The sequence below is a fragment of the Taudactylus pleione genome, unplaced genomic scaffold (genome assembly GCF_031769625.1).
Source record: "Taudactylus pleione unplaced genomic scaffold, aTauple2 ptg000451l, whole genome shotgun sequence".
NCBI classification, from domain to species: Eukaryota; Metazoa; Chordata; class Amphibia; order Anura; family Myobatrachidae; genus Taudactylus; species Taudactylus pleione.
This window is the reverse complement of record NW_028284853.1, coordinates 5,098,068-5,124,815: the sequence shown is the minus strand read 5'-3', so window position 1 is coordinate 5,124,815 and position 26,748 is coordinate 5,098,068. Positions and strand designations below refer to the sequence as shown.

Here is a 26,748-nt window from a genome sequence, read left to right as displayed (position 1 = left end):
ACCCGCTCTCGTGTCTAAAGTATGTTATGGCGCAGTAGATGGGGAGTCAAGTACAGTGACTGACACTGATAATTTGCCAATGGTTTGGGCCCAGTCCTCACACATTAGAGGGTGGGGCTCTGAAGCAGTGAGGGTCCACTGGGAATTTCACTGCAACCCCAGCTGGCCAGTCTATCACTGCAAATTAAGGTCCCTCTGCTATTAGGAGTTCATCCATTGAGCACCAAGCCTCCACACCAATGCCCGCTTTGCACATGAACCACTTGCCCTACCCTAGTAATGCCACTGCCTGGATGACTGCTCTATGGTGGAACCTGCTCTCGTCAGTGTCGCAAATGGTGATGATGTCGGCGTTGCAATGTTGTCATCAGACGAGAGGAGGTGACAGATAAGTGAAGATCAAAAATAAGTGAATAAGGTAAGTTAACTACTGGGCTGGGGCGAGCCCAATATAGACCATGTAGATGAGCAGAGGGCGGGGACCCACAGTAAAGAGCATATAGAGGGAGTAGTGGGGAGAGCAATGAAGAAGGTATAGATGCTGACCAATTGTGTGCAATTCAGAATATATATGTGAGGGGGAGAGCACGTTAAGAATTTACAGATGTAGAGGACAATTTCATTCAAGAAACAAAAACTTATATAACTTGCTTGGGGGGAAAATGCTTATTTTCTGTCATGATTGTGACAGAGACTATATTGGTAGGAAACATTTCATTTGATGATACTATTGCTACTGTTTAATTCTGAAGCTATTTTATATGACTGAGTTTCCCTAAGTTAAATACTATGGACATATTAGGGTTATACGCAGGGGTGGCTTAAGAAGAAAGGGCCCGTGTACAGTCTCCATGCCGCCCCACCCCCTTTTGCCGGTGTAGTTGGTGAATAGACATGCACAAATCTTGAGGAAAATGGCAGCCATGCCATTTTCCTGGTGATTTCTGCAGTGCTGATGCCAAACACAAGGCAAGATGCATGAAACATCACATATTAAAAGTGATGCATCCTGCCACCCATCGTAAGCATAATGGCGTTTACTAACACCTTGGCGAAAATCATAAAGGGCAACTCTCTCCGGTAAGAGATGTCCTTTGCGATAGAAGGATTTCTGGTTTTAGGATCTGGGAGTCCTTCTGCGCATGCACTGCGGGGGTTGCTGGGCGGGATCCGATCGGATCCCTTTCAGGGGGAAATGTGAATAGAAGCTCATATGCTTCTGTTGGAAAATGTCATCTAAAGATGGCGCTGCTCACCACATCCAATGTATCGCATCCCAGAGCACGGTGCCTTTGCGGTATGCAGGCAAACCTCGGAAAAACTGCATTTTACGAAGTGTGACCGTAAAATATGCTTTGATGCATCCCATCCACATAGAGATAACTATAATATATGGGCAGGGGTGTGGGCCCTACTGGACTCGGGGGCCTGTGTGAACTGCACACTGTGGGCCTGATTCATAACCACTCGCAAGCGCTATGTGCTCGCAAGCGGGTCGATGGCCGGGCAGTGCACACGCGCCGCGTGTGCACTGCTGAGCCCCGGAGCGAGTGAGAGATCACTCGCTCCGGGGCTCGCAACAAAACGGGGCGGCTGTCGATGTTGATCGTCAGCTCGCCCCGTTTTGTAGGCAGGGAGGGGGGGTGGCTGGTCAAACGGAGGGAACGCCTGCTGTTTGGGGGCGGCCCTACTGACATCACTCGTGATGTCAGTAGTTGAGCTTCCTGCTCTATTAGAGCAGGAAGCTCACTGGGGCTTGCGGGAACAAGACCCTACAATAAGGGTCTCGTCGCAAGCCCGATGGTCACGATGGTCACGACCATCACCTGGCCATTCGCAAAAGCTGTGGGTGGTCACCCACAGCTTAGCGAGCGGCCTGGAGGCCGTCCCAAAAAAAAAAAACATGCCGCCCAGAATGAGAGCGAGCGCACACAAAGTGTCCAGCTCTGAATCAGGGCCTGTGTGCCTATTATAGATACGCCAATGGCAATGCGAGTGTAATGTTATACACACTGCAAGTTGCAACAACTTTATATAACATTTAATAGAGCTTAATATCACTGTGCTCTGTAATTAAGTGTTGAATGTCTTGTCCGTATCACATATTGAAATCTAAAATATTAAACCAAAGAGATTTGCTTTGTTTTGCTAGGTAACGTGTGTTTACCTAATTGCTGGGTGAACTTATACTGTAAAATAGAATTTTTTTTAACAAAGGTCTAAACGATTCATAAAAGCTCCCTGTCTTGATCCCAGCAAAGGCTAAAACTGGTTCTGCAATGTGCATAGTTTATGGCAAGAAAACAGTTTAACACCATGGTAATAAACAATACTAAAAATTTTACCTTCTATTCAATTGTTATAAGGAACAACACACAGACCACTGTGAAATACAAAGATATAAGTTAACTTGTACTTCTCTGATTTACATTAAATCAATGTTCAAATTCTTTATTGATCCGGGCAAACACTATTGAGCATTGGACCCGCATTACTATAAAACGTCAAGCAGTGATCTTTTTCTCATGGCACTCTATGGTGCATAGTATTGCCACTTTGTGTCTGGCATCATTTTTCATTCTTAAAACCACTTCCAGAAACAGGAAGAAATCAGTGAAATATTTTCACAAATGTATAAAATAAGCTTCTAAAATCTTGTAATTTTAGGTGAGTAATATAACTCATGTTCTGGGCACTGGCACCCATTTATATAGAAAAAAAACACCACATAAATAACTAGACATGTATATACAGGCATGGAGAAAATAGATTAAAATGTACCACAGTAATAGGCAGGACTGCAAGGGACAGGGTACTATAAGTAAAAGTACATGAAAATAAGGATACACATCTATCTATCTATATCTCACTCTCTATATGCAAAATAAAGGGGGGTTTTAAGCTGCACAACCAAATTTGGTTGGCAAGATTAGGTGCACTGCGGCTGTGCATGACTTGACAGTACAGGATGGGAATGCTGGGCACACTTTCAACACTAAATACATACTGTACTAACCACAATAACACACTTTTGTGTATCTGACTCCATAAAATCATTATGCAATATAAAAGTTACAATAAACATGAGTTTTTTTTAATTACTGTACACTTTGCGGAAAGCGTGAATGCCCACCTATCACCGCCAAGGTGACCTCATTAGGATGGATATAATAATAATAACAATTCATTCCTATAACACAGGCACATACCTCTCTCTGATGCATCTACATACAGGTTACAGATAATTATGGTAGCACTTGGCTGAAAGTCACACTCCTTGAAAAAAAACCCTATGAATAACTGGGTGGAGTGTCGGGTCAAAGAGAAGGCAGTCACAGAACTCAGAGGGAGATGTATCAAAGCTTGGAGAAAGATAAGATGCAGAGAGATAAAGGACCCACCAAACAGCTTCTAACTGTCGTTTTTCAAACAAAGCCTGTAAAATGGCAGTTAGGAGCTGGTTGGATAGTACTTTATCTCTCTCCAAGGTGTGATACATTTCCCCCTCAGTCTGACAAATAACAAAACCAAAGGAGGGATTTAGTCCATGCAACCAAATTTGTCAAATGTGTGGATGGCTGTATTGCAGCAGTGATTGTTGTTACATCATACAGGATTGGAGCGTCACACTAAATAATGTTTATATGAACTAAACTAAGAAGAGCTGTATTGCATATGTTAGAGAGCCTACAGTATGTCAAACTTTATTTATATGTTTGCACACATGAAATTGGTGAAAAACAAATATTTATTAAAAATAATAATTCATTAGAATTGGCCTATTGACACGTGGAAAAACAAAATAACCTTTAAAAAAAACTCTAATGAGAATTCTTACCTCCACTCCACATAACTTCTATAACTATATGATTAGATCTAATTAGAAAAAATAAACAAATAAAATGCAGCCACTTAGTTGTGCTATGCGGGGCCCTCGAGAGCAGTACCGGGCCTGGGTACTGTAGGATGGAGGCGTGACCATGCTCCCTACAAAAAAAAACATGCACTACACACTGCACAGGGGCAGATCGAGTGAGGTAGGGGTGCGATAAGTGCAACCGTTCCTCCCACCACCCGCACATTATGCCGGAAAAGGAGACTGCTACTGTTCAGCGTCAGCAGCTTCCCTGGACCCACCACAGCCCAGCACACAGCAACGTGTGCTTGGCTGGGTAGAGAAGTTGCTAGCACTGCTGCTGACAGGTAAGAAGGGGCGGGGCAGCAGACCTGGCCCGGGGGTGTGGACATCACAGTGCTGCACCCAGCTCCCAATCACTGAGGAGGAGCCGGCAGTGCTTGGAGAGTCTTTGAGGGCCGCCCGGTATCTCCGGGAATGCTGGGCACTCTCCCAAAGTGATAAAACCAGGGGTGTGCCATGAGGACACCTCCCTCACAACCAGGCCATATCCCCTTTTCAGATATGCATACCAGGGGGTTTAGTTGCTGCACTGGGTGTCACCAACCCCGGTGCCACCACTGGGCCTGGGTAATAGTATCCACTCCTCTCCTCTCGCCACCCTGGTCCTGCGTTTTATGTTGTGCAAGTCTTCATGGTATACAATCGGGAAACCGGCTGCCTTAATATCGTCAGCCGGCTTCCCGACTGTCATATCCCGGCGAGGGTGAAATGCCGGGCGTCTAGATATAGGGACTTAGGTTTAGGCAGCGGGGAAGGGGAGGGATTAGGATTAGGCACTTGGGGGGGAGGTTAGGGTTAGGCACCCCTAAGGAGGGATATGGTTAGGGAGTTAGGTTAGGTTATTATATACTTCCCTTAGCGACGATCGGGATTTCCAGCGCTGTCGGGCTTCCGCTGCCGGGCTCTGCTCATCTGTCGGCCAGGCGCTGCCGGGAATCATACCGATTCCGTTTTCATAGACCCATTGCATCCATTCAGACCTCGCCTCCATGTTTTAAAGTTTTAAACAATATGTGAGTAGTGATGTCAATACAATCAATACAAAGCAGTACTAGATCTCAGCGTCATAGCTGAGATGTGTATTTTGTACAAGTCATGGTAAACTAAAAACTGCAATACGATCATTAAAATAACAACAACAAAATAGAAATCCAGGACATTTAAAAGTAAAATAAAAACTAGTGATGGTTACAGTATATGATGCTGTACAAGTTACTTTACCCACTTAACTGGCGTAGTCGCATGTGACGCGACTGGAGCCAGAAGTGTTTCATCTGACAAGCTAGCATGACAACTGACCACGTTGCCCCGCTGTGTCCCCTGGCTTTTGCAGAGAAGATGCATTCTGCACGGGTGCAGAACGGATCACCTCTGACTCCCCGGGGCCCCTGGCAGTGATATCTGTGACCGCCGACATCACTGCCGGATTCGCGCCTGAGAATGCCGTGTGAATGGCATTCTGGAGCGCATGTGTCAGGGACCAAAGTGCTATGAGGGGAAATTAGTTCCCCCGAGCACTGGTTGGCTGATCAAGTGCAGAGATCCACTGCAGCAGTGGGGACTGATCATCAGTCTCCCCTGACACATGCTCCACTGAGCTCTGCATGTGGGGGAGGGGGGAATAATGCAAACTTGAGGGGAGGCTGGAGGGGGTATAATGCCCCAATTAAAAAATATAGGGGATGGAGTGATTTTAATGACACTTGTCATTGGTGGAAGAGGGGTGACATGTCCAAAAAAGGTGACCTATTACACTGGGGGGGGGGGGGGTTACACAACTGGGGATATATTACCTCTAGGAGGTAAGGGGATTAATACTAATGAAGAACAATTTACACTGGGGAGTCTATTGACAATTGGGGTGATAAGTAATTTTACAATAGGGTCTCTAAACACGTGGGGATGGGAGTGTGTGCAAAACATAACCTAGGTACTGTATATATTTTTAATAATCAAATATTTTAATAAATGATATATTAAATTATATTAAATTTATGTTTAAACTTTATTAAATAAAAAAACCATGGTTAAAGTGGTTGTCAAGTTGTTCCTAAAAGCTATATATAAGCAATGATTCCTTCAATTAATTGAACAAGACATAAATGGGAATGTAGGTTGCTCCTAGAAACCAATTAACACTCTATAAATATCCACTGTGAAAACACCCTAAGGAAATTACTAGGATGTGTGGGGCGGTACAACAGGTGAAATTACTATCCAGTTTGTCCAGCTTACTGATTATACTGTTCTCTTTGTTGCAGTTTTATTCACATCTAGTCGCCCCATACAAGCCTGGCAGACAGGTCTGTCACTGAGGACCTGATTCTGAGTTGAGAATAAAGGACAAAAGCACAAGCACTGTAATTGTGCATCTGTCTAAAACCATGCAGCACCGCAGGTGGGCAGATGTAACATGTGCAGGCAGAGTTAAGGCCCCCATACATCAGCAATCGATTGTGGCAATTCAGCAATTTGCAATCGATTGTGTATAAAAATCTGCAATGTATGGGCTTCACAGAACGCAGATTGTAACCAATAAGTGATTGGAATTATTAAATCCGATTGTCCAACATGTTGGATTTCACAGATCTATTGGGGCTGTAGATTGCTAGTGTATGACCATGATCAGCAGATATGCAGACCGCTACCAGTAAAATGATGGGCCTTTCAAGATAGTCAGATCTGTGTTTGCTGCAATCGATCTGGAAATCACTGAAAAAGATCTGTAGTGTATGGGCGCAGATTGCTAGATTGGGAAATTTGAAGATCGGGTAATAAATCTTCAAATTGTTTAATTGTGGTTTTCAGATTGCTGATGTATGGGGGCCTTTAGACTAGGGAGGGGTGTGTCCAATCTGACATCTATATTACAATGTAAACAGAAAACTGCCTAGCATTCGTGGGCTACATGCAACTGCAGCCAGTGTTTAACCTACATGCATTGGTACATGATTTGTCTATAAAAAAATGTTACTTGTTCTTTTTTTTAACTTTACTCCCAACTCAGCATCAAGTCCTGAACCATATTTGAAACATGAATTTGCATGATACAGTCATTGTATTCTGGCTCCGGTCGCGTCACATGCGACCACGCCAGTTAAGTGGGTAAAGTAACTTGTACAGCAGCATATAGCCATCAATAGTTTTTTTTATTTTTAAATAAAAAAATATCCTTCTCAGGGACGGGCTGGGCTGAAGGGCGGTGGGAGGGCATATTCCCTTCGGGCTGGTCACATATTGGGCCGGTCATTGTCATGCAGGACAGTTAATCTACTTTAGTGGTTGGCAGGCTGAGTCTGCCTGGCACAAATATGATATGGACGAACGTGCTGGGGCCGCGCTAGTGGAATCCTGCCTAAGTCTGCCTGGCACATATATGATGGTGACACGCTAGCGGGATCCCGGTTGAGCCTGCCTTGCACAAATGGGAGTGGGACACACTAGTGAGATCCTGGCTGGGTTTGCCTGGCACAAATATGATAGGGCCACACTAGTAGAATCCCGGTCAAGTCTGCTTGGCACAAATATGAAGCAGCTGTGAGTGCTGGGGCCCCCTTGCGGGATCACTGCTGAGTATTTCTGGCAAAAATATGATGCGGCCTCGCATACTGGGGCTGCGCTAGTGGGTTCCCCCTTCACAGTTGGCTGCATGCTCCTGTGCACCAGTAAATACAGTATGTGGCCATTTACACAGGGGGTGCAGGCTCACTGTGCCTGCACACTCCCTGACTCCTCACCTGTGTTCCTACCACATCTGTGATGTTACTGTACATGGATCTGACCTGGGCAGCTTCCTCTTTGCCCTGCTATAGTCTAAAAGAAATAAATGGGGTCTATTTACTAAGCAGTGTTAGGAGACACAGTGAAAAGTGATAAGATGCCAGCCAATCAGCTCCCAACTGTCATCTCACAGGCTGTGTTTGAAAAATGACAGTTGGGAGCTGATTGGCTGGCACCTTATCACTTTTCACTCTGTCTCCTAACACTGCTTAGTAAATAACCCCCCTAATCATTGCTGAGCATGTATCTCGCAGTAACTGAGAAATAATATGGTGCCCTTTGCACCTTATTTGGATTTAGCCCCCCAAAACACTTTAGGCGGAGTCCCAAGTCTTATTACCCCCTTTTGCCTCTGTGTTCTATAGGTCTGATTCAAAGTTGTACGCTGTAAGCATTGCTGCTACGTCATTGGATCCAGCTGCGGTGCTAACATACGCTAATGCCGCAGCGGACGTTTTGTGTAAACAGACACCTCTTGCAGGCTTCTGTGATCCGCTGATGCATCCAAGGATGCAGCATTGGATTACCACCGGGCAGGCATTGTCCATCTGAGTATACCTGAGCTTATTCGGTATTCCTGCTGATACTTCGCTGCTGGGGACCAGGAAATCTCTGTGGGAAGACACAGACCCTGCCCTTGGCACTCCCAGAAAACGGGCAAGAAAAATGAAACCACACAGTGCTAATCACTTAGGAGGAACAAGCACAGCTGCAGAGGTATTTGCCCACCTCACTCAATTAAAGCCAAAAGCAATTATACTGTGCTAATGTACCTTTGTTGGGACATTAAATTATGCATATAGTCATAGGCAAACACAGGGGGGGTTTCCATCTGCCTGGAAACCCCCCTCCCCAGCCCACACCATGACCACAATAGAAATAGTAATATAATGAAATTTTACTAGCGCTGCATGTTCTTCTCAGGATCATAAATGCAATAAATAGCACCACCTGTGGATCTTTTAACATGTATCAGCCAGTAATAAATACACCTGTGCACCAATTAGGGGATTTGGAAAACATGCACTGTTATACTGGGCATACACTATACAATTATCTGTCAGATATCTGTCCAATCTGGCTGGTTGAAATGAAAACCTGGTAATGTATGGGAGCAAATGACAATCGACCATTTGCTCACAAAACACTGGAAAGCAGACAAAAATGGTCTTCAGACAAATTGGTTAAAACACACGAATTTAACCAATTTAAACATTTGTTTTTTGTCTGTTTTCCAGTGTTTAAAACCATATGATCGACTGTCATTTGCTCCCATGCATTACCAGGTTTTCATTCCAACCAGCCAGATTGGACAGATAATTGTATAGTGTATGCCCAGCATTAGGGATACACTGCTATAGAGCCCAATATTTACATATATGTCCAGGGCAATGCTAGATTCTGCTGCTGATCCAGACTCCCGGACTTGCTCCCATGCACTGGAATGGTGCCCACATCTAAAATAAAAACATTCAGCTCAGGCAGGAAGGCCATACTGCCGCATTTAATGGCTTATTGTGATCACTTGTCCTGTATATGCTGGAGTTATGACACACAATACACTTTGTATGATGCATATTAAAGCTGGATAAGTGGTAATTATTCCCTCTTCGTGGACTGGCCACACTCATTCTAAAATCAAGCATTTGGAAACCCCCCTCTAGAAATCCTGCATTTGTCACTGATAGTATACAAATTAATTTACTGATTAATCAATTAAATACATAAAAGGCATTTATATATAAATAATCTAAATAATAAAAATACTAAATCGTGCATAAATCACATTGACTAATCTATTTTCTCATTAACAGGTAATTGCATGAACAGACAATTCTTCTAAAGATTATGTTCAGATTCCCAAGTGCATATTCAAATATACAATATACTTCCACTTACAGACCAACTTATTTATTAATTATTATTGCACTATTAAAATAGAGCTGATCAGGCCTTTAAAAATTAATAAAAAAAAGTATAGAAAACATTGGTCCGATATTATATAGCAATAGCAAAAGTTCACCTCTTCTCCTTGATATTCCAGAGATTGTACATACTATTGTAGCCAGTAACCTGGAATCCAGGCTTTACCTTTGTGTACACACAGCTAACAATGTTGCAAACTGTATCTAAGGACTCAGAGCCTGATTCAGAGTTGGGAATAGAGAGAGAGAGATAGCACTTAACTGTGTACCTGGACAAACCATGTTGCAATGCAAGGGGTGTAAATACATAATTTTTTTTTTTTTGCATGTAGGGTAAATACTGGCTGCTTTTACATGTAGCCCACAAATACTGCACAGCTTTATTATTACTCTACAATTTCGATGTCAGTTTGGACACCTCCCTGCCAAATCTAAATCTCTCTGCACATTTTAATCTGCTCCACCTGCAGTGCAGCATGGTTTCACCAAGATGATCAGTTGAGAAAGATATCTCACTCTATTCCCAAGTCTGAATCAGGTCCTCAGTTCACGGGGGATTCCCTCTGACATATGCAGATAATATACTGTATGTAGCAATTTGTCCATCCTATATTTTATGTTGTATAGATATAATTTCAACAAGCCTATAAACCTGTTAGTAGCCAGATTTTTATAGTGTAGATGTCCAGTGCATCGGACTTTCCACTATTCATTTGAGACGGGACTGCTGATTACATCACCTTAACTGATGTGATAGTCATGTGAAGACATGCCGGTAATCGATGTTCCAGTAACCCCTGTGGCCAGTGTCTAATGCTGGGCATACACTATACAATTATCTGTCAGATATCTGTCCAATCTGGCTGGTTGGAATGAAAACCTGGTAATGTATGGGAGCAAATGACATTCAGCCATTTGCTCACAAACACTGGAAAACAGACAAAAATGGTCATTCCGACAAATTGGTTATATCAGATTAATTTATCCTATTTAAACAATCGAGTTGGACCATTTTCCAGTGTTTGGGAACATACAGTATGGTTGAATGTCATTTGCTCCCATACATTACCAGGTTTTCATTCCAACCAGCCAGATTGGACAGATGTCTGACAGATAATTGTATAGTGTATGCCCAGCATTAGGCTCGGTGTGATGTAGCATATTAGTAACCTCTAGCTCAGGCACAGCATGACGCAGAGACGATCCCAGGTACAGCGTGATATAACGTGGTGATACTGACGGCTTATTGTCACTGTGCAACGGCAGTCTTTAATCCTTTTAGCTGTGGCTGGCTATAGGCTTTCACAGCGCAGAGTTCATAATGGGTGATTATACATACGATGGGATCCCCGGTGTCTTTGTACAGAAGAGCAGCAACGCGTTTCAGCCACCACTATAGCCTTTTTCAAGCTGGTTTAAATAGTATAGAGACTCCCACTATTGGTAGATTAGTTAATGGTTTTAACCATTTGGTATCTACAAAATAGATGTTAGCCCAAGAATTTTCAATCTCTCTTTTATATTCTGAGGCCAAATTGATAATCACATATACAGAAAATAAATCATTATATGTGTGTATATATATATATATATATATATATATATATAAAATAGTTCAGTACAAATGTCCACACTCTGCACAACGGTGTCCTGTAAAATACGGACTTTTTTCCTTTTCTGGTAAGATGTATTGCTGCTTAATCCCAGTCCTCCTTATGCTTGAGGAAGGTATACACAGGCTAGAATGCAATCACAGAGGGTAAAGCGCAACATGAGAATAGTAAAAAACACAATGTTTAATAAAATCTGCTCACATACATCAAAGTTAGAAGTTTCACGTGTGATCTGGTGGGTCTGTAAACTTAGCCGGACATCTTCTGTACTCAGCAGGAAGTAGACAGATGACTGTTCCACAGTCTCACAGTTCCTGGCCATGCCCAACTAGTTTCGTCAGAGACTTCATCAAGGGGTGTGGTTTGCAACCTCTACCAGCACTTATTTATACTGGTCTTCTATTATACTTAATTAACCCTGCATTAAGTGGCTCACATCTAATAAACATATCTGGCTTACAATAAAAGCTTTCTATATCAGTCCAGTCTAGTATAATGAGCTCTTATGCAAATATGTAACATATTTTTTAATAATTAGAATACACAGAATATAAAAGAGAGGATAGCACTAAATACATCATTGCAATCATCTATCACATTCAGATGTCTTTCAAATAATCTATTAATTAGCACACTTCACAGAGTATTACATAGCCAAACCTTATAAAATTTCAACCTAAATGGTCTATACCTTAATAAAAAGTTGTATTCATTAACAGCCAGAACAGAGACTTTAGTAATAATCTTAATATATATTAAAATCCTAAAATTAAAAGAAAAAGAAAGAGATCAGAATAGATACTTCATATCATCTACATTTTCATTATATAGCTTGGTCACAGAATCAAGGTTAACCCTTAATAAGCTATCAAAGGGATTTCTGCATGACTAGCCCTGAAGGCTGGGACCCTTGGGTAACAATTGTTGTTGGAAATTTTTTCCCTTTTGCTCTCTTACATGGTCCTGAGCTTTTAGGAGCAGGGTGTGGGAACATGATGTATGTCTCTCTGAACATATGAGGTTAATAGTAATGAGATTCCTATATATATTTGTAAAGAATCAAGGTTGGCATGGGTTAAGTAATATCTATAACAAGGAAGGGTGGAATCTATCTCGTGTCTTGAGCTGTGAAAATAAATTGATCCTGTTAATATGGATACAAAAAGACCTTCTGTGAATCCCTTTGATAGCTTATTATAATGTATTGGACTATTCTGTTTTCAATAGTATGGGGATTTATTCTGCAAATAACCCCTCTCCTACCTACCTATACACTCTAAAACAATTTTCGCTGTTTAGCATTATGAGTTGCACAAGAAATAATTGCTTTCAGACTTTTATTGTGGTTCCAAAGCACAAAAAGTTATTATTCAACATAAAAACAGATAGTTACATGCTGTGATCTAAATACAATTATCGCAAATAAATTATACAGACCCAAGGTACAGTCGTTACATACGCATGCGCTCTGGACCCAGAACCCGGCATCAAAGTAGAAACGTCCGTCAACAGCAAAGCAAGAAGACTAGCATCCAGTTTCAGAGAGCATGCATATATACTCTAGCAGAGATAGGCAATACAATAGAACAGTTTGGCATGATTCCATTGGTTCTTTTTCCTGGTTCTTCTGTTATAGTATAGTTCATAGGTCGATTCGTATGGTCACAATCCAGCCTCCAACAGCCCTTTGTGTCCATTTTCCCTCTGCGTAATAAATCTAAGCTGGTTACATTAGAGTACATTTTAATGTTTAACTCTCTATGGTCCATAGTTTGCAGTCACATGTTGCGATCTCATCACCGATGATACCGAAAATCTGCAAAGACACAGTGGATCAGGACGACACCAAACACAGTCCGCTTACCATGTACTAAACCTTAGATATCAAATAACATTTATTTCACCATATTACTAATACTGAATAAACCTTGAATAATACACTTTAATGTTAGGGAATTTTTTTATAAAAGTGTGCAGTGTGTAAGTATTGGGGTATTGAGAAAAGACGCTAGTTAGCGTTGTGCGACTACGTGTTTGTAGAGTGCACCATGGTACATGTTTTGCAGAGTTGATCATTTTATATGTTTAAGTTACTGTCTGTATTTATATGATGAGGACTTTTAACATCTTTCTATTGCGTGGGAATTGCACGATGCTAAATAATAGCATCACCATATGTACTTATAATGGGCGAGATTCACTAAGATGGAGCTGGGCGGCCAGTCGCAAAATGGCGTCTCATTGCCATTCACAAAATGGCGTCATGCAGATTTAATTTTAAACCAATTCTGTCTCAGCCAATTATCCGGCTTCAACAGTCCACCCTTTGATAGCAAACAACATGCTATCATACTCTGATTTTAAAATTAATTTAGGCTTACATTATGACATATTATTTAATGTTATATTATGGGATGGCAAAGGTGGTTCTTAAACCATCAATAATGTGTCTCTAGGAGGGGACATAAAGCTACCCTTATACGCACACCGCTGATCTTGGGAGATCATGGGAAAGATGTGGGGATGCACCAATCCTATAAAGGAAGTCTTGAGGGGGAATAGGGACTTACATTATATAAGATGTTTTAAAATAACATTTTAATAACACATTTAATGCATGTCTAAATTTTATAAATCATATGATGGTACCTTCTAGTTCAGGGTTGTAATGCAGTCCTACATTTACCTCAGTATTCATATTGTTACTACTGACCACCATCATAATTTCATTCTTTCAGTTTACCTTATCTTTACATTTTCCACATTTCAACACAGTAGGAACACACCTGACACATATGCCAATTACTATGATGACAACCAGTATGAGGATCAGGAGTTTACCTATGCTCGCAATCATTTCCTGGACCCACTCTCCTAGACCTGAGAACCATTTCACTGGGTTCAACCAAGAAACCCATTCCTCTATCTTCTCCTCTACTTCAGCCACTGAAGCATTATGGTTCTTTCGAAATTCCCATTTTAACTGCAGAATTTCATCCATCTTCCGGTCTATCACCTCCTTGGGATCGCTGGTATCGTTTGTAATATATGTGCAACACTTTACACCAAATTGGGTGGCCAAAGTTACACAATACCCTCCAGTGACAGCTGTTAAGTAATTTAATACTAGTCTATGTTGCACGAGTTCTTTCTTGTAAGCTTGCAACACCTTACCTGTGTACCTGAATGTGTCATCATACATCTCGGTGATATTATCTAGTAATTTAGCAAGATCTTGCATATATCTAAAATTTAGTGTACCCCAAGTGATCTTGGTGGGATCCAATGCAACCAAAACTTGAAAACCAGTTGTCTCACTAATTTACTTTGTGGCTTTATGCACGTCACCAGGCATCATATTTCTTTTGTCTCTGTGTTCATACAGTGTGTGGAGATATGGTGATGGTGTGTTTTTATGAATACCAAGCATTTCACCATGTGTAAGGGTCATAACCTCTGGAAGTACTCTTCCCAAATAACACAAACCTTCAGAACTCGGAGAGAGCCACTTATACACTTTCCTTCCACATATAAAATTTACATAATCGGGGAGAACATAAGGAATAGAATGCATCATCATCATCCAACACATTTCCCTCACAAATGATCCTATCTCAGGTTCTCCCATCTGGCTAATACACGTTTCTGGTTGTATAACCCTAGCACAGTACCCTTCTGGTATTCTGCCAGGTTCTCCCATCTGGCTAATACACGTTTCTGGTTGTATAACCCTAGCACAGTACCCTTCTGGTATTTCTTTGGTGTTACTTAGTGTATATTTATACCGGAAGTGTCTTCCACCCGACCTAATTGTGCATAACAGTTCATAATTCATTCATGATTAGCTCTTAGTGAGAAGGTCATCGTCTGGTTATTCCCAGTCACCTCCCAACTTCCTGGTTCATTGGAGTTGGTGATGTTCAAACATAAAAGTGTTTTATCTACCTGGTACTGGTGGAGTTTAGAATCTGGTGATTTGGTGTTAAGAAATTTTCCATCCAGTGTCTTCCCTTTTTGTAATTCTAAAATCTCAGAGAAATTTAATGGAAATGGCACTAATCCTACATTATGCTGTCCTTGGGGCACGTGAGAGCACACCCAACAGTTGTTTTGGTTTAAAACTTTGCCCACCATAGTATGGTAATCCTCTAAAGGATACCCTCCCCAATACTGGTTATACTTAGGTTGGCACTGTTGGATACATCTCTCATTGACTACAGACCCACAGAACTCACACAAACAATAGTCCTCAGACGATAAACCTTCACACTGTCTCTGAGTATCCAGAATAGCTGATCTCTTAACAATTACTGTACTGGGTTTGGTCAGGTACTGCCATTGTGACTGTATTGCTCCTTCTCCTGACTCCACTCCATTGATATCACCATCAGCTCCCCTCTACATCCTCTGGCCCTGATTTTTTTTTGGAGTGGCCTGTTGGCCGCTCGCATAGCTGTGGGTTACCACCCATAGCTATTATGAGCAGCCAGGATGATGGTCGTGATGGTCAAGATCATCGTGACCATCAGGCTTGCGACGAGACCCTTATGGTAGGGTCTTGAGGCCACAAGCCCCAGAGAGCTTCTGGCTCTAATAGAGCCGGAAGCTCTCCCACTGACATCACTGTCAAGCCTGTTCGCATGGGTACGCCTCTGTTTGTAAACCCACCCACACGCCATGCCTCCAAAACGGTGCGAGCTGTTGATCAAACTCTACAGCCACCCCCTTTTGGTGCGAGACCCAGAGCGACGGAAGCACCCGTCGCTAACCGGGTCTCACACATGCGCATGTCGGAGCCGGCTCCGGCGTGCACATGCGCAGTGGCCTAACATCGACCTGCTCACGAGGTCATAGCGCTTACAAGCGGGTCTGAATCAGGCCCTCTGTCCTCTGTCACAGAAACCAGAGATCCCGAAACAACCCAAGATAATGAGGACTCTTGGAGAAAACACAAAGATAACCACAGCAGACCAATCCATTGCTGAAAACAGTGATCCACAAATTTCTTTAGCTCAGGTATCTCACTGTAACCTTTAATCTTCCCGGAACAGACTCGCAATTGACAGGTCTATGTTATCTGCCTCGATTCCACCTTGTCTTTCCACCAGTTGGTTGACCTTCTTACAGTGAGTGGAATGGACCCAGGTATCTCTCTCCACCACCTTCAATTAAGTTGTACTTGTCAGCAACAGCTGATACGGACCTTCCCACCGATCTGTAAAACAACCTGAACGCAAAAAATTTCTGATCATTACAAATTCTCCAGGTTCAACATCATGACAGTTTGTTTCAGGCATATCATGTGACAACAATTTCAGTTTCTGCTGTTGCTGTTTTAACTGTTTACTCATTGTTATAAGATACCTTACAGTTACCTCGTTGTTACTTTTCAAATCTTCCTGTGCACTTATAATCAAATGAGGTTGTCTACCAAATAGTATTTCAAAGGGGGACAGATTGAGAGGGGGTCTAGAAGTTGTCCTGATACTATGAAGGACATGGTAGTGCTTCTGGCCAACCCAGTCCAGTTTCCACCATGATTTTACTTAATTTGTTTTTAATAGTCCCGTTCATCCTCTCCACCTTGGCACTGGCTTGCGGTCGGTTGGGGGTATGAAGTCTACTATTAATACCCATCAACTTACACATGTTTTGGAAGACATCACCTGTGAAATGAGTACCCCTATCACTTTCAATAATTCTAGGGATACTGTATCTGCATACAAACTCCTGAACAATTTTCTTAGCAGTAAACGCAGCAGTATTAGTGGCAGCTGGGTATGCCTCAACCCAATTAGAAAACACATCAGTGCACACTAATACGTACTTGAGATTCCTGCAAGGTGGTAATTGGATGAAATCAATTTGTATTGCCTGAAAAGGTCCGTCGGTCGAAGGAATGTGGAACGGTTCGGTAGGAATTGTTTTCCCAATGTTTTTCCTCAAGCAGGTCAGACAGGACATTGCTCTCTTTTCCGCTTGAGAAGAAAAACCCGGTGCACACCAGTATGTTCTTACCAATTTGCACATACCTTGCTTTCCCAAGTGAGTCAGACTGTGCGCTGCCTCAGCCAGGCTTGGGTAGTATGCTTTGCGAGCCACTGGCTTACCTTGTCCATCTCTCCAGAGTCCAGAGGACTCTTGCCCACATCCCTTGGACTTCCAGACTGCCTTTTCCTGAATGGAACACAAATTTTGCATCTCAATTAATATCAGCATATCATTCGTTTGAAAACTCATCATTTGTTCAGTTGGTATATTCATTTTTAACCCTGCTGCCCATTTTGCAGCTTCGTCTGCCTTGTTGTTGCCCAGTGACACTGGATCATCCTCACATGTATGGGCTTTACACTTAATTACTGCCACTGCCTTAGGCAATTGGATTGCTGGCAGTAGTCCTTTTATATGTCTGGAATGTGCAATTGGTGTGCCTGCTGCTGTCATAAACTTTCTCAGACGCCATAGAGTGCCAAAATCATGTACCACCCTGAAGGCGTACCTAGAATCAGTGTAGATATTAGCAGATTTACCTTTTTCTAACTCACACGCTCTCCTTAATGCCACCAGTTCGCCACTTTGGCCGAGTGTGCTGGTCCTAAAGGTTTGGCTTCTATACCGTCCTCGTCATTTACCACAGCATAACCTGTACATAACTCTCCAGTGTCAGTTTGTCTGTGACAACTCCCATCCGTGTAAAATGTCACATCTACATTTTCTAAAGGTGTATCCCGTATGTCAGGTCTTGCAGTAAAGGTTTGACTCAGATATTCCATACAATCATGTGCATCAATATACCTGCAGAACTCACCTTTCGCCAGTGACTCACCTCTCTCCACCCTTTGTGCATCATGTTGCACTTATGGTAAATACGTAGCTGGGTTTAACATACTGCACCTTTTGATGGTGATGTTTGCAGGTGCTATTAGGGCTAGTTTCCATTTTGTGAACCTAGCTGAGGAGACATGTCTGGCTTGGGCAGAGTTTAGCAAAAGCAGATACAGCATGGGGAGTATAGACAATCATATCATGGCCTAAAACCACATCCACACTCTTACTGACCAATAGAGCAGTTGCTGCTACACTTCTTAAACACGTTGGGAGTGATCTTGCCAGTGTCCAATTGTGCACTGTAGTATGCTATGGGCCTACTGGCATCACCATGTTTTTGTGTGAGGACCCCTGCTGCACAACCATCAGCTTCCGTACAATACAAATCAAAAGGTTTTTCATAATCAGGTATTCCCAATGCAGGTGCTCTTGTCAGACTATCCTTAAGATTAAGGAAAGCCTGCTCTGATTCCTCTGTGTGTATGACATAATCGGATTTTGAGGAAGAGATTAAGTCCTGTAATGGCAAGGCCAAAATAGAAAAGCCTAGGATTTACATTCTGCAGTATCCACACATTCCCAAGAAGGTACGAATTTGCTGTTGGTTCTGCGGCAGTGTCATGGTCTGTATGGCTTGGATTCTGTCATTTGTCAGATGTCGTAACCCCTGGGTTAGGCAATGTCCCAAGTATTTAACCCTGGACTGGCATGGCTGTAGTTTGTCCTTAGCAACCTTGTGTCCTGTTTGCGAGAGATGATGCAATAAAAGTTTAGTATCATTTAGACATGACATAAATGAATCAGAATATAACAATAAATCATCCACATATTGTATTAGAACAGATCCATTGGCAGGTTGAAAAGATTGTAAACAGTCGTGTAAGGCCTGGGAGAAGATACTGGGGCTGTCTATGAAACCCTGGGGCAATCGTGTCCATGTGTATTGTACACCCCTGTATGTAAAAGCGAATAGGTACTGACAGTCAGGATGAAGAGGTACAGAGAAGAAAGCAGAACAGAGATCAATGACAGTGAAATGGGTTGCATTTCGTGGGATGTGCATGAGGATGACAGCTGGATTCGGCATTATAGGGAATTGGCTCTCTACTACCTTATTAACCCCTCTAAGGTCCTGTACCAGCCTATAACCCCTCCCACCACTCTTCTTCACAGGAAAAATGGGACTGTTGGCTACACTCGCTGTACGGACTAAAATTCCCTGTTATAGTAACCGCTCAATTATTGGATAAACCCCTAACTCTACCTCCTGTTTTAATGGGTACTGGGGAATTTTTGGAGCTTGCCTACCGTTTTTTAGATTTACCATTACGGGAGCTACGTTTGCCATCAATCCAGTGTCCTGTCCATCTTTGGTCCAGAGGTACCCCGGTATCTGAGATAACATTTGTTCTACTTGAGATGGATTTTTATTTGAAATAGTAGAGTGAAACATTAACCTTTGGGGAGTGTCCAGTATATCCCTCACCTCGTGTGCAACTCTCTCTGGGATATCCAGAAATATACCATCAGGGGTACAATAAATGACACATCCCATTTTACATAACAAATCCCTTCCCAGTAGGTTAATAGGGGCAGCTGCTGCCAGGAGAAAGGCATGCCTGGTATGCAATGGACCGATAGTAACCTCTGCAGATTTGATTAAAGGATAATGTTGGACTTTACCCGTTATACCCATTGCTGGTACTGTTTCGCTGGTCACCTGTAAATTAGATGGAGATTTTATCACTGATCTGGTTGCCCCTGTGTCTACAAGAAAAGAATGTTTAGTACCAGCTACATCAATTAACATTCCAGATTCTTGTCTAACATCCCCAGTTAACCTGACTGACTGTAGACTACAGGTTTGACCTGACCCCTAGAGCTGACTATCTTCTTCCAGCAAAGCATTCACTGCTGCGACATGAGCAGGTGATGGCTGGAATTGTCCTTTCTGTGGTGGGTGCCCTTTCTGTGGGTATGTCGGTGTTCCCTGGTTTGGCGTTTCCCATTTCCTAGCCTTACAGAACTTCTTATGTGGCCCTCCTGGTTACATCTATAACACCTTCGTAGTTGATGTGTTGTAAAAGGTTGGTGTTGTGTGGATTGGGGAATGATGAAAGATTGTGGTTATGTATAGGGATAGGGGTTTGGAGGTTGTATGGGATGGGTATATTGTGGCTGAGTGTGCATTCCTTCCAGAGCTTGGATGCTAACAGCCATTAGTTTCTCGCTCTGCTTTTCTCTCTTCCTAAAGATGTTTTTATCATGTTCAATTGCAGATTCCCTGAGTGTGTCTACTGTAACTCCCCTCTGCCCAGGAAGTGAGGTCTGAACCCTGGCTTTTAGAGTGTCCCTAAGACCATCCATAAGCACTGTGATTGTCATTTCCCTGTGATGGGTTTTGTCTTTTATATCCTCTATATCTGTGTATTGGGTAATAGTCTGCAGCGCTCTGGTAAAATAATCTGCTGCAGACTCACTCTCTTTCTGCTTAATCGTGAAGATTTTACTCCAGTTAACAATTAATGGGAAAAATACAGCCAATTGGGTGACATTGTGGGTTATATTGTCCTGATTACCTGTATCAGTTATCTCCATCCAATACACAAGCCGTGATAAACTTTTTCACATCAGTATTGTGTTGAAGACATGCCCGTAATACCACTCGCCAATCTTTATTGGATGGCTCATGAGCATTACCTAAATCCTTTACAAATCTCTGGCACTTTGCTAGTTCTTTCCAAGGGTCAGGGAAATCTGTCATTATAGAACATAGTTCTGCTCTTGTCCATGGACAATGCATCGCTACATCCCTTGTGGCCACTACACCATGCGCGTCCGGATTCCCATTGGGGACATTTATTGTCCGGATGGGATGGATGCCTGCCATAATGCTACCTTTGGCCTGATTACCTAGTTGAGGGTTCAGCCTACTGCTACTACGTATGGTATTAGTAATCTCCGCTACTGTTAAAACGGGTGTTAATACTTCCTGTACTGGTGGGGCTACCTCCATTTCTGGTACTAGCAGGGCAGCTACCTGTGCTTGCTCTGGTGGTACATTTAACATTTGTGCAACATGGGAAAGAGTGGACATCACAACAGGTTCATCATCTGCATCATAAACATGTTCCTTATAGTTACTTAGAAGAGGGTACAAAATACTTGTTAAATTTTTATGAGTTTTTAGATTGACTGTACCTTCACCCCATCCGCATAGGGCGGTGGTGGTGCGCGTGAACTACTGACATTACCTTCCGCAATGCTACCTTGCTGTGCGTGCGTGCTATTTTGCGTCATGCACAAGATGCTAGTTTGCGTCGCATGCACACAGCTAAGCCACATATCCCCCTCGTGCTGCCACAACTTCAAACAATCGTTAGACTTTACCCTTTTCTTCAGAGACTTCACTAAACATTTACTGTCTCTGAGATTGTTCAGAACCTCCGAATCAAAGCTACCAATCTTAGGAAAAGGTGTTGTACTTTTCTTGGTCATTTTGACCCATATGTTACAGTACGCTGTAGCGTACGCACCATACTTTTTAAACATAACATACCTGGCCGATCCTAACGGCCCTTCCATCTGCAGCACATCATCAACCATTACTAGAGATTGCCTTGCACCCATCTGGGAAAACGCTTAGCAATTTCTAGAGAATTTCGATTGGTGAACGATTTTCAAAGAGCTACGTTCACTCCCTTCCTCCCTCCTGTTATACACAGCAGACACGTCTGGTGTTACAGTCGGCTTGCACAACGAGGAGCAGACTAATCACCTTTTGTAAATTATTCTACTTGCGGCCGTATTAAACCAAGCTTCAGCCGCTCGCTCCTTCCCGCTATACCCCATTTCACCGCTACTTTATGATCCATGTGTATACACGAGGAGTAAAGTAACCGCCTAGCAAATTATTTTACTTGTGGTGAATTTAACCCAAGCTTCACCAATAACTTCCTACTTTGAGTTTACTCCGACTGGTAGCATCTAGAAGTTCCAATAACCCCTACCCTTGCCAGCAGTTTCACTCCCACGACACCCACTTCACAATCACAATTTATATAACCATGCGGTCCGAATGCATTGCCCAAAGAACCTAACTGATCAATGGAATTTGCGATTAATGGATGCCGGACCAAGAAACCCCTTACTTTCTAGATAACCTAAACCACAATGTACCTGCCTTGTACACAGTAGTTTGTGCTGCCCCGTTGGGCACCTACCGAGTTTACACTGAGGTTTAACAGACAGTAACCTCCACTTTTTTATTCTTAACAGACAGTAGACTTTACAATCACACGTTTCAATTACACACCTTTTCTGCGCAGAAAATAAAACCCTTTTTCCCTTAAAATAGCAGTATAATTCAGTGGTTTCAACAAGCAATCACGCTATACATACAATGACCGTTGAACACGTGGCAGCAATACAGGAAATATACGTATGCTATTGTGTGACTTCCCCTTTTAACACTCACCTTTATCAACAAAGAAAAACAAACTTTTTCCTTCCTTGTCCCAGTGCTCCTTGAACTCACACAATAACGGATAGCGGTCTCTCAGCATCAAGTGGTAGCAGGTTTTCGAAGGTACAATGCGTTCTTTCCTGCATATGGCGCCTCCACCCTTTGCTGAGAGAGCGATATCCATGTGTCACCGTGTAAATTGGTAGCGGTTCTCACTCTACGAGCCCAAATTATGAATACCTAATGATCTATACACTCTAAATGTCGCTATTTAGCGTTATAAGTCGCACAAGAAATAATTGCTTTCCAGACTTTGATTGTGGTCCAAAGCACAAAAAGATATTATTCACCAAAAAGCATATAGTTACATGCTGTGATCTAAATACAATTAGCGCAAACTATACAATCACCAGGTACAGTCGAATACATACGCATGCGCTCTGGATCCAGATTTCCCAGCATCAACTATGAAACCTCCGTCAACAGAAAAGAAAGATGACTAACTATCAGATCCAGAGTGTTTGCTTATGTACCCTTACAGAGATAGGCAATACAATAGAACAAGTTGGCATAATCCCATTGGTTCTTCTTCCTGGTTCTTCTGTTACGATACAGTTCATAGGTCAGTTTATATTGTAATAGTTCAGCCTCCAACAGCTCTTTGTGTCCATTTTCCCACTGAACAACAAGTCTAAACTGGCTAATAAACATTACATTACAGAGTATATTTCAATGCCTATCTCTCTATGGTCCATAATTCGCAGATGCATGTTGCGATTTCCTCGCCGATGGAACCAGAAGTCTGCAAATAAACAGTGGTTTAGAATAGCACCAAACACGGTCTGCTTACCATGTACTAAACCTTACATCTTAAATACAGTCACTTCATAACATTATTAATAATGAATATAACCTTGAATATTAACCTTAATGCTAGGGAATCTTTCTATGTAAGTGTGCAATGTGTAAGTGTAGGGATATTAAGAAGACATGCTAGTTAGCGTTGTGCATCTACCTGCTTGTAGAGTGCACCTTGATACGTGTTTTGCAGGGTTGTTCATATTATATGTTTTAGTGTTCTATTGCGTAGGAGTCGCACGATGCTAAATAATAACATCGCCGTATATACTGACATTATGCGAGATTTGCTAAAATGGCGTTGAGCAGCCATTTGCAAAATGGCGTCATGCAGATTTTGATTTTTAACTGATTCTGTTTTAGCCAATCATCTGGCTTCGACACTTCCTATTTGGCTTTTTGAAATATTATCTACCCATGGGCGATGGTGACTACTGTTGTAATGCAGATATGAATTGCAATCAACATTTTTTGTATATAAGGTTGAGATGATTCTATCATCTACAACTGATAAGGTGACATCCAAAAAATGAATTGATGTGTGACAAAAATGTGAAGTAAAATGTAAATTCATAGTTTTGGTGTTCAAAAATGTAGTGAAATCGGTGACAGAAAATAAATCCAATCCCAAATACAGAAGATATGGTTTATGTACCAGCCATAGAATACCAGACCCACTCCTGCAGGGCCATTCCAGATATATAAATCTTCGAACAAGCCCATATAGATATTAGCAAAGCTTGGAGCGAATATGGTGTCCATGGCCATTCCATGAATCTGTAAGTAGTGGGTAGAGTCAAAAATAAAATTGTGTGTTAAAATAAACCGATTACAATTCAACAGAAATTCTTGATGCTTCTCAGAGGTATTAGTATCTATATCTAATACATTTTTAACTGCCGAGATACCAGCATCATGCGGTACGTTAGTGTAAAGAGCCTGGACGTCCAGGGTCAAAAACCCAAATCCAGGATGAGAGGTCATTTCAATGCCTATCTCTCTATGATCCATAATTCGCAGATGCATGTTGCGATTTCCTCGCCGATGGAACCGGAAGTCTGCAAATAAACAGTGGTTTAGAATAGCACCAAACATGTTCTGCTTACCATGTACTAAAACTTACATCTTAAATACAGTCACTTCATAACATAATTAATAATGAATATAACCTTGAATATTAACCTTAATGCTAGGGAATCTTTCTATGTAAGTGTGCAATGTGTAAGTGTAGGGATATTAAGAAGACATGCTAGTTAGCGTTGTGCATCTACCTGCTTGTAGAGTGCACCTTGATACATGTTTTGCAGGGTTGTTCATATTATATGTTTTAGTGTTCTATTGCGTAGGAGTCGCACGATGCTAAATAATAACATCGCCGTATGTACTGACATTATGCGAGATTTGCTAAAATGGCGTTGAGCAGCCATTTGCAAAATGGCGTCATGCAGATTTTGATTTTTAACTGATTCTGTTTTAGCCAATCATCCGGCTTCGACACTTCCTATTTGGCTTTTTGAAATATTATCTATCCATGGGCGATGGTGACTACTGTTGTAATGCAGATATGAATTGCAATCAACATTTTTTGTATATAAGGTTGAGATGATTCTATCATCTACAACTGATAAGGTGACATCCAAAAAATGAATTGATGTGTGACAAAAATGTGAAGTAAAATGTAAATTCATAGTTTTGGTGTTCAAAAATGTAGTGAAATCGGTGACAGAAAATAAATCCAATCCCAAATACAGAAGATATGGTTTATGTACCAGCCATAGAATACCAGACCCACTCCTGCAGGGCCATTCCAGATATATAAATCTTCGAACAAGCCCATATAGATATTAGCAAAGCTTGGAGCGAATATGGTGTCCATGGCCATTCCATGAATCTGTAAGTAGTGGGTAGAGTCAAAAATAAAATTGTGTGTTAAAATAAACCGATTACAATTCAACAGAAATTCTTGATGCTTCTCAGAGGTATTAGTATCTATATCTAATACATTTTTAACTGCCGAGATACCAGCATCATGCGGTACGTTAGTGTAAAGAGCCTGGACGTCCAGGGTCAAAAACCCAAATCCAGGATGAGAGGTCATTTCAATGCCTATCTCTCTATGATCCATAATTCGCAGATGCATGTTGCGATTTCCTCGCCGATGGAACCGGAAGTCTGCAAATAAACAGTGGTTTAGAATAGCACCAAACACGTTCTGCTTACCATGTACTAAAACTTACATCTTAAATACAGTCACTTCATAACATAATTAATAATGAATATAACCTTGAATATTAACCTTAATGCTAGGGAATCTTTCTATGTATGTGCAATGTGTAAGTGTAGGGATATTAAGAAGAGACGCTAGTTAGCATTGTGTGTCTACCTGCTTGTGGAGTGCACCGTGATACGTGTTTTGCAGGGTTGTTCATATTATATGTTTTAGTGTTCTATTGCGTAGGAGTCACACGATGCTAAATAATAACATCGCTGTATGTACTGACATTATACGAGATTCACTAAAATGGCATTGAGCAGCTATTTGCAAAATGGCGTCATGCAGATTTTGATTTTTAACTGATTCTGTTTCAGCCAATCATCCGGCTTCAACACTTCCTATTTGGCTTTTTGAAATATTATCTATCCATGGGCGATGGTGACTACTGTTGTAATGCAGATATGAATTACAATCAACATTTTTTGTATATAAGGTTGAGATGATTCTGTCATCTACAACTGATAAGGTGACATCCAAAAAATTAATTGATGTGTGACAAAAATGTGAAGTACAACGTAAATTCATAGTTTTGGTGTTCAAAAATGTAGTGAAATTGGTGACAGAAAATAAATCCAATCCCAAATAAAGAAGATATGGTTTATGTACTGGCCATAGAATACCAGACCCGCTCCTGCAGGGCCATTCCAGATATATAAATCTTTGAACAAGCCCATATGGATATTAGCAAAGCTTGGAACGAATCTGATGCCCATGGCCATTCCATGAATCTGTAAGTAGTGGGTAGAGTCAAAAATAAAATTGTGTGTTAAAATAAACCGATTACAATTCAACAGAAATTCTTGATGCTTCTCAGAGATATTAGTATCTATATCTAATACATTTTTAACTGCCGAGATACCAGCATCATGCGGTATGTTAGTGTAAAGAGCCTGGACGTCCAGGGTCAAAAACCCAAATCCAGGATGAGAGGTCATTTCAATGGCTATCTCTCTATGATCCATAATTCGCAGATGCATGTTGCGATTTCCTCGCCGATGGAACCGGAAGTCTGCAAATAAACAGTGGTTTAGAATAACACCAAACACGTTCTGCTTACCATGTACTAAACCTTACATCTTAAATAC

The 26,748-nt window shown here is 41.7% G+C and overlaps 1 protein-coding gene across 2 annotated transcripts in view; it reads right to left on the bottom strand.

The window, feature by feature from the left end:
- The window catches only part of LOC148505529 (NXPE family member 1-like), a 46,886-nt gene extending 43,648 nt beyond the window's left edge, over positions 1 to 3,238 (bottom strand). Inside the window, exons 1-2 of one of the 2 annotated variants that reach the window (XM_088448087.1) lie at positions 3,210 to 3,238; positions 2,346 to 2,383 (exon numbers count right to left, since the gene is read on the bottom strand). The gene's annotated coding sequence lies outside the window, so the exon portion shown is untranslated. The remainder of the gene's footprint in view (positions 1 to 2,345; positions 2,384 to 3,209) is intronic. The other variant, XM_088448086.1, reaches the window with a different exon arrangement.
- Between the last annotated feature and the right edge of the window lie 23,510 nt (positions 3,239 to 26,748).